We start from the raw sequence: 10143 nt of genomic DNA on the forward strand, positions 1-10143 counted from the left end.
TACTCACGTGTGTCGTTTAGCAGCTCAATTAGGTGTCCGCCACAGCGGTTGGTGCTCCACAGTCTTGCTACAAAGCAGAGACGTAGACGTTAACTATCTATCACCTTTTATCTCTAAGTACCGATTACGATATGCAATTCCTAGTAAATAATTTCTGCTCAAAAATTGCTGGCAAAAGTGAATATTTTTGTGCCTCTAAGGCAAAGCAACAGGAAAACACCTTAAATTTACACGTCGTTGTTCTTGTAACAGTAATTTAGATTTAGATTAACGTTATTTTAAAAATAACGATACCGAGATCGTACAATTATTTTTCTCGTTACTAAAGGTTATTAATTTTGTCAAATATTCTAGATCACCACAGGTAGAAGAATGGAAGAGTAGAGTGCATCAATTTGATGTACATACAATAGTTGCGCTCAATTAAAGGATAATTACAGAAATAATAGTACCGTAGAGATAATTTGCTAGTACTGCCTACAATTTGCATTGTTTACACTAGCAATTTGATAAACTAAATCTACTCTGGTTTACCATATTTCATATGGGTAATACAGGATTCGAACGATTGGTTCTGTTAGTGCATTTAGTTGCCATATAAGGCGCAGATACCGTTGCAGTTTGAAGAGTCGATTAAACACAGTTTTATTATGACAAATATTTCGATGATTGAATTCTTTCAATTATTTTTCAATAATATTTTATTCCAAAGTTGGAAAGAATTCATTTCTGCATCCAGTTATAAACTTTTTGGCTACTGAAAATTGTTCTCTAACTGTTGTTTTTACAACATTTCTAAGTAGTTATGATTAATAAAAGCAATTAATATCGAGCTTTTTCTTTAATCTATATGCGTTTGTATAATTAAAAGCCAGGTATGCCAATACTTTTGGTCCTAACTGTACGTGCTTACTCATTGTTTTCCATCATTATTTCTCATTTTTCTTTTTCTCGTTTGGAGAACCAGTCCTATGAATTTCCACCCGAAGGGTTAACATTTAATAGTTGGAGATGTCACGTTATCTGTTCGAACGACAGCGACTGAGCACAGTTTGCGTCAAAAGTGACGATTTTATCGGCCCGTTACAGTTCAAAAGATAAACTGTGACACGAAGTTGCGGCCGAGTCGGTTATAACGCAGCTAGCCATGAATTGTAAATCGATAAATTGATTCGTCTATAAAAATAAAATCTCTGAACGGCGTATTTTCACGGAGTAGCCTCCGTTCCTCGAGATCCTCATCCGACAAGGTCGTAGATCGACAGTACGCGATCGAGTCGACAATGTAGACGCGCGTTAGAGGTCATTAGAGTTTCATAACTACTCGAAATTAAGGTTCCGTTCTTGGCTCCTCGAGCTCACGTTTCGTTACTCTCAGTACGATAGCATCCATCCAGGACTCTCCCGTTGCGCCGCGCCGCTTCCTTTTCGCTCACTCTTTCTCTCAAATGAGAGTCAGTTGGAAATTGCGTCATCCGTTCCTGCAAAATCCACCTGGATCAGTTCGTCCGTCAAGGAGAGATCTCCCACCAAAGTTCCAATTACAGAAACATCGCGGAAGAGCTGCGATGGGCATGCCCATCCGCTAACGAAATGATTATTGCTAGTGATGGGAATGATAAAATTCTTTCTCATGATTTCCAAGTAATTCTCCAATTAAATACTTCTCTCTCTCTATGGAACATGTGTAAAAGTATTCGTACGCCCTTTAAAATAGAATAACTTTTTTATAATTGTACCAAACGACCTGATGTTTTTATAATCAATTAGAAGCATTGGTTTACGAAATGATATGCCAAAGAGATTTTCCAAAACTTATAATTTACAAGGTTACATGCAAAAATAAAAAAGGCATTTTTAAAACTTTTTTATTTGGGCCCTTAAAGAAAATTTGAAATATAATTTTTGTAGATCTATAGTAGTTACACATATGCTGAAAATTTCATCGAAATCGATTAACATACACACGAGCGGTTAAAAATTGTGAAAATCGTAGTTTTACACGAATTTTGATCAGTTTCGATTTTGATGAAATTTTCAGTATGTGTATAACTAACATAGATCTCTGAAACATATATTTTAAATGCCTTAAAAAATGCCTTTTTTTATTTTTGCATGTAACCGTGTAAATTACAATTTTTTGAAAATCTTCTTTGCATATCATTTCGTAAACTGATGCTTCTAATTGATTATACAAAATCAGGTCGTTTGGTACAATTATTATAAATATTATTATATTATTATATTATATTATAAAAATGTTATTCTGTTTTAAAGGGCGTACGAATACTTTTTACACCCACTGTAAGTACTTTGTGAGTATTCCAACAATGAGAATTGTTAACATTTGGTACTTCGAATTGTGTTAAATCCATCAATAATGGTTGAAAGTAGTGATGGGAACGATGATTTTCGAATAATTCACGAATCAAACACTTGTACAGTGAAGTAAAATGGATACAATTTATCAGGTTATTCCACAAGTAACTTTTCATGTCTTTCGAAGGTACAATATTAAAACAAAATCACAACCATTAGTATTCTATGTATATTTCCCTTCATTTTCTACAATCTATAGAATTATGTACAGAAATAGAATGAAATTCGTATTATTTATTATCTGATAAAATTTTGATCTTATTTCATCGCTTCATAAAATCGCAATGGTATATTTAGTTAATTGATTTCCGGAGGAGCACTCTGAATAGTATATAGTTTAAAAAATCCACGTTCCCGTAAGAAAAAATAAAAATAGACCTCGTACTTCCGATTTTAGAGTCGATGTCACATCGGTGCCAAAAGCGGATCAGGTCTGGCTTGCACACGGAAATATCTGCTGTGAACTGTTCTTGCAACCATTGCATTTACATTTAGTAAATCAATGTGGATCGAGTTGAGGTCTAATCAAGGGTAAAGCTTATTTTTACCGCTTCCGATACTGGAAACTTTAAATGAAGATATCGAAACGTAACAAAACTTCTAAATCACAATCAATACAATTCTCATACATTTCTTATATATTTCAACAATTTTAATCAGTCATAAATACGGAGTATAGCAGTATTGTTAAATTCTTCGAATGTCTCCAAGTTTTGTACTTCAACTATTAAGTTCTTCTTGTGCAGTGCTTATGCTACAAATAAAAATGTATTTCTTCTTTCAATCATTTTAATTTTGAATCAACTGTTCCTTGTAATTGACTTGGAGAATTTCTCCGGCATAAAGAGCAGCAGTTTAATAATAATGAATTGTCACAGTAAATATTGTTATAACAGGCTGTGTGAATAGCGACACGGCACTTCGTCTTACTCGAGTTTTGCTCGGAATAAACAGTTCGGTACTTGACGCTTTGCTCGAGTCTCACTCGGTTGTGAGACTGAGCTCTGGAAGGGTTGAATACAGGGTGTATACAACGTGCCCTTCACCACCATTTAGATCATGTTTCTGTCCATTGCTGGTTATTTTCACTTAGTTAGCAAATACATCGATCGATGAAACTCGGACCATATTGTGGCTTGATCAATATTTGCCGCAAATAGGAATAGATAGCAATAGTCAGACGCAACGTTCAACTGTATCCCTACCACGCGGATGACTTTTATAATATATGTCTTCTCAATCTATGAAGTTCCAAGCAATGAAATAAAACATGTAATCTTTTTTACTATCATTTATCATTAGACTGCGGGATTTATGAGGAATAAGCAAAATGCAAAACTGCAAAAATATTAGAGATATGGATCACCTAAAGGGTGATCAAGTGACAGCTATATACATCTAAATCGAATAATTTAAATCGTAATTTTTTAATTTCTTATTTACTGGTATATTCCCTTATGCTTTGAAAATAATTTCACTTAAATGATGAGAGGAATTTACTGTGGCGGTAACGGATTAGTCACGTGACCAGGAACAGCGTGGAAGAAGGGGAAGGTAGAGTGGGGACATAAGTCTTAATATGGCGACTGTAGTAAGCAGTTACAGATCTATAGTTCTATTTTAATAACTAGACAGCGAATTTTATGCATTTACAGTAAATCCTCTTTATCCTCCACTTTGTTACAATGCAGGTGGAATGTTTTTATTTTGCATGAAAAGATCCGCTGTCTATTAATAACCCAGTATCATCCAGTTCCCATTAAAATGATTAACACGTTTCCACTTAACTTCTGTGTCTTACAACAGAAAATGTTTATTTTCGATTGTAATAGATCGATAACGGTTGGAAAAAATTGGTTGACGACAAAGTTGGTTCCACTGCAACGTGAAGCATGTTTCCCGCATAGATAGATACAGTGGCGCACTCAGGATGTAATCTTGGGGGGGGGGGCTAGTTGAACCCAGCCCTAGGTTTTGCCTGATGACCTTTTTTTTTAAGCCAAAATATCTATCAACGGTACCCAGGGCTATTCCGCGATTTTAATTTTGGAAGCTAAACATTTTTTTCTTGGTGGGGGACTTGGCCCCCTGGCTCCCCCCCTGGGTGCGCCACTGGATAGATATATAGGTTGCCATTATTTTTTCGCGAGGCTAATGTACACGTGCTCAAAGCTCACGGGCGCCCAGATCGTATACCATTCGTGGCTCTAGACTGGAATTGGTTACAGAGTTGTATAGAGCAACTGGATGCGATATAGTGCATTCGATATTTCTACGAGAAGTCAAATTTATCAGGTTCTTCGACAACTTGAACGATAAATTGAAAAGTAAAATCGAACTGTATTGTTATCGAATAATTGTAATTAATATTAATATATTATAGATATTATATATATTTATATCATATTATATATATTAATAATTATATTAATTTGTATAATAGTTATCGAATAACTCTTTTCGCAGAATCTTGGAATTATTCTTAAGTGCTACAAGCAATACCGTATTTATCACTAGGTATTGTACATAATAAATAACGGCGAATTAATTATGTAGAATTCGGGTGACCGGTCGGCCCTCGGCAACTTTCCTTTAATGACCCCATTAGAACGAAAGCCTGTCTGACAAGATGTTTGAACGTTATCTAGCATTATCGACGAACTTGTTAGTAACATAATTACAATTAGCACGGACGCCCGATGCGAAAGACAGAATTCTGCAGCCTAGGGAAATACGAGTCGAAGTAATTATCCGAATATCCCCGTCGCTGACTCCGTGGCTGAGGAAACTCCCGCAAGGGGAACCGCGGAAAATTTATCGATTATTCGGGGCCCTGATGAAGCTTTGAAAACAATCGGTTGCTGCAACTACGAGTCTACCTGACGCCCTTCTCTCCTCCTCCTCCTCTCTCTCTCTCTCTCTACGGCCGGATGATCCATCAACTGTTCTAGTAATTAACGAGCTACTATCGAGCTTGTATCCGATTCGACGGCGACTAACCTGTCACTTAATTAATCATATTTCAATTAGAATTACGCTCACCGTTATTGCACGCGAAACTCACTATTCGGCGCAGAGATCGAAACCCCTTGGCCAGTGTATACTGATTGCGAATCCGCATATACATATTTCAGTCGCGATTCGGATTCACTCCGAAGGAACCTTTCATTTCTTTCGTCCAGTGAATCGTTCAATTATTACTAGACTGCGGATCGTTCTATATTTAAGTATACACTATCGTGCATAAGTATTTGACCACTTGGCGGAATCGAATCTAAAAGTTTATATCAACGTTATAACTAAAATTAATTTGAAGTAGAATCAATATCCCAACAAAAACATTCTGTAAACAGGAGCCAAGTTCTTGTGGCCGTAAAAAGTTGTTAGATCAAACAGAATACGGCCAAGTTCGTTAGCTTAGAAAAAAAAAAGAGTCACATGGAGAGCTAAATTATTCAAACTTGACGGCCGGCCCTCTCCGCCCCCCACCACCTAACCCTAACTAATACTGATCGCATGATTTTTCCATTACTAAGTTCAAATTCTGTATGACGGCTATATAGAATGAAAAGATTATGCGATCGGAATTAGTTAGGGTTAGGCGGTGGGGGGCGGAGAGAGCCGGCCGTAGTTTGCCAATAGTTTTTTGCAAATATCGCGAAAACTAAGACCGAGCACCGGGTAGATGTAATGATAAAAGTTGTTCAGAATATTGTCCTTGACAACATATGTCAATGTCAAGATGATCCGAGATGGGTGGGTGTAGTAGCTCGTAAGCAAACTAGCTGCTCGAATCACTCTTTTTTCGCGAATATCTCGGGAACTAAGGCCGAGCGACGGATAATTTATTAAGAAAAGCTGTTCACAATGGTGTCCTTGACAACATATGTCAAGGTGAAGGTGATCCGAGTTGGGTCCCCTCAGGGCTATATTGACCCTATCTATTATACATATATATCTAATTAACGGTTTCAGGTTCGAGAAACGGATTATAGGATACTTTTTCATTTTGAGAAGTACCAGTCATAATAACTGGTATTGGTATAAGTAGCCATGATACAAAATTATTTTGATTCTGTATAAAAAAAAAAACAAAATTAAAATTCATTATATTACACCTTTACTCATCGCTGTAAAAGTCATCACATCATCGCGAAAAAAATGTAACATCAGGTAGGAATTTCAGAATGAATTTGTAAAACCAGTCATTGGCGTGGTAGATCTAGTGTTAAATGGGTGTACGAATACTTTTTCCACGTTTTACAAATGTCCTCGTGGATAAAAAATGTCTTTAAGTGGCATGATATTTATGGTATCGTAATGGTATAGTTGTTCGTGCGGATTTGCGAAGGCTACGGTTGAATTGAGATAGGTACTAGTGATGTCTAGCTGCTCGATTTATGACGTACTCCTGTGATGTACGGTTATCACCGGTTTTTTTTCGCGTTATTCGTTGTCAAAGTTGGATAGGTCGGCAACAAATTTCGGTGCTGGATGCTTGACGTTTGACGGGGTTGCGTACATTGTTTTTCATGACTTGCAATTCGCGTATCCTACGTATCAATCTACCTCGCAATCATTCTATTGAGAGCCCGAAAAAAGCATCGCCCTCGCGCGGCAACCGAATATCGCAAATGTTTTTACATCACTCCAGTGTCGTCGACTTTCCACGTAATTCAATCACAAAGTTAAATTTCAAGCATTAATTAGAACGATTACTTTGAATTTTATTTTTCGATTTACAATGCGTACACGCATCAGGTTCTACGGAAAGTTCTGTTGTTTTTCTTCTCGTTTTTCGTTCGAAGGGGAATTATTCAACCGTGCACGGAACAAAAATTGTTCGTTTTTACGAGGTGAAATTCGCGAGGCAATTTCGGTAAACCGGGAACTACCGAGTTTTCGAAATTGTGCTGGTTTACGAGCATATTCTCCGACCGGTGTTATGTTTGGCATTAGATTGCTGCTGAAGCTTGGGAAGTGTACGAAATTGGTTAAATTATGATCATTTATGCAAGTGCATATTTTTCTAGGGAAAAACGAAATCGAAATCAAAGAAAATTGAATTTTCCTTAGGAGCAGTTTGTATTAGTGTTACTTAACAAGCAACTGTTATTAAAGGTTGCATTTTATCAATTTTCCGACAATTTCCATGCACTATAAATGCGCCAAGTTCAAGCATTTATTTACCATCATCAACATATTAATGATGCTACTTAGTTAGTTAAATATCATAATTGACTTGAGCTCCAAAGAAAAAATGTCTAAAATTTATTATATAATATCTTTCATATCTGTCCAGACTAGAAATTGCAGTAGAAATAAGAAATCGAACGAAAGGCTACAAATCATACAAAGGTTAGGTAGCATAAGAAGCTACCTAACCTGTGACATCACAAGTATGTGCTCCAATATCTTCAGACCTCTTTAAAACAGCATAAAACGCATTACAAGGAAACATTTTCAGAGAAACTATTGATTTTATCTCACATGGCCATCTATAGATAATATTGAATGATGAAAATAGTATGTAACGGCGAGTGGTATAAATAAAAGTGCAACAACTAAAGTTAGAAGATAATCGATTTTCTGAAGACAGCCGAGAAAGTGTTTTCAGACGACATTGTGCTACATTTATTTGTATTTTGCGTCTTACAATAATTCGAACACATATTTTCGGGAATATTTAACAATTTCATATAAACTTTCAGGACCTCCAATTATTTATTACTGAATAACAATACGGAGGATGCATTTTGCAGTTATTTTTCTTATTCTGTAGTCATATTCCACTTAATAACACATTTAATAGAATGGGTGAATATTTCTAAAATTGTACTTTTTGTAAATAATATATACATTCTATTTTATATTTTTTACAATTTAAAACAGACATATGTATATTAACGCTAGATAATAATTTTTATGTATTTAAAAAAGAGTTAACTTGTTTATATGAATTTTTTCATTATTTTGGGCATGGTTATGGTCTTTTTGTTATTTTGCAGATACTGTCTGATGTGAAATAAAAGAAATTTTTCAATTCTGGTAGCAAAACAATAATTTCAGACGGTTATTGCACCATAATTATATAATAATAAAAGACGATGAAGCCAATAATAAACGAGGTAGAGATCAAACAAAATTGGTCTACTATAGTTTTCAAAATTTGTGTAATAGTGCAATAAGCACATAGGAAACTCGCACCATATGTCAAGTATACAAATTAATTCATCCACCACAATTACAGTCAATTTTTGTTGAGAGTAGAATGTAGTTTAGTTCGTGAATATGGGTTACGAATTAATCCGTACACCTAATACGAACGACTGGTAGTGTGGACGGCGTCGAACGGTTTTAAAACGAAAAAACAGGCACACAGATTTATGGGATTGGTCAGGTTATTGTATCTAGGTGAACGAAGTTTTCTTGAGCCGAGCGTGAATACAATAGCTTACTGGATTTCGAATGTACGATTCGAATAATGTACGAGTGAATACAGCACGTGAGTTGCATGCGCACGATTGTTCCAGTCGACGGGGATTGCGTGGTTTAGGGTTAGTTGTTGTTTAAAGGAATGCCCTTTCGCGCTCCTTCGTGCTTCTTTGTCTTCGGAATTGCGTTGCGGTGCACCAAATCGTATTTTATATTCGACGACTGCAGCTTGTCGTCCCTCATTTGTCCAACTTAATTTACCCCGCGCGTGTCGAATTAGCGGGATGACAAAAAACCAATACGATGGAAAGACAATGAAATTCGTAAATTTCTCCTTTAACACTCGCAAGGAGGATGACCAAAGTCAGACTCTGTTTTCTCTCTGCACAAACGTTTCCATGGAACACGCACACATGCAGAAAATTCAATCTAGTAGCAGCAACAATTTCTTTGCGAATATTTCGAAAATCAAACGAGAACCCCTATTATATGAAAAGGGAAAATTGTGCAGTGTCGAAATCTATAACATATTTAATTAAATTTCATGAAAATCGGAGAGCACTGCCTCTTTGTAAATAATTACCGAAAATTCAAATTTAGATGGAATATTCGTGGGATTAAAATGGTCACCTGAGAAATGGAGAACCTGAAAAATATATCTGAATATTATTAAACAACCTAACGACTTCCAAAAAATTTTTGTATATATTTATTCGGATAACCAATAATGATAATATTATTATACAAGTTTTCTCACGATTTTGTTACATTGTACGTGCAAGTTGACTCGGTGCCATGTTTCACGATGGTCTTAAAGGATTGAATTTCGTCTAAAATTTAATAAAAGTGGATCATGGAGAATCTAATTTCGGCGTGTGATTGGATTGAGTATTGTCTGGCAAAGAGCGTGGATGGTTTGAGGGAGGAGTCAATATGACAGAACGAATACCCTCCTTTCCCTACCCATAAATCTTCTCTTTCTACTCGCACATCCGTCTCTGTCTATTGATCGTCTTTGCCATTCGTCCCCTACATTGTGAATGCTGCCTAAAGCTACTCACTGTGCTTTGTCAGATAATAATATATAATGTGTTTTTGCTTGTGTACATTTCGGGAGGTTTTCGTCACTTAAATGAAATAGTTGTTTATAGGGTAGGTAGGTAGGTAGGTCTGGAAGATAGATTTTTAAAAATATAAAAAATCAATAACGAAAGTATGACAAAAATGAGTAAATCAAATGTGAACCGTAGAAAAAACATTTAAAGAATTTAAGAATACTATTATTTTCAATTCAATAAAATTATTATGTTAATTCTATATCTTGCAATT

This window comes from Lasioglossum baleicum, chromosome 11 (genome assembly GCF_051020765.1).
Source record: "Lasioglossum baleicum chromosome 11, iyLasBale1, whole genome shotgun sequence".
Classification (NCBI taxonomy): domain Eukaryota; kingdom Metazoa; phylum Arthropoda; class Insecta; order Hymenoptera; family Halictidae; genus Lasioglossum; species Lasioglossum baleicum.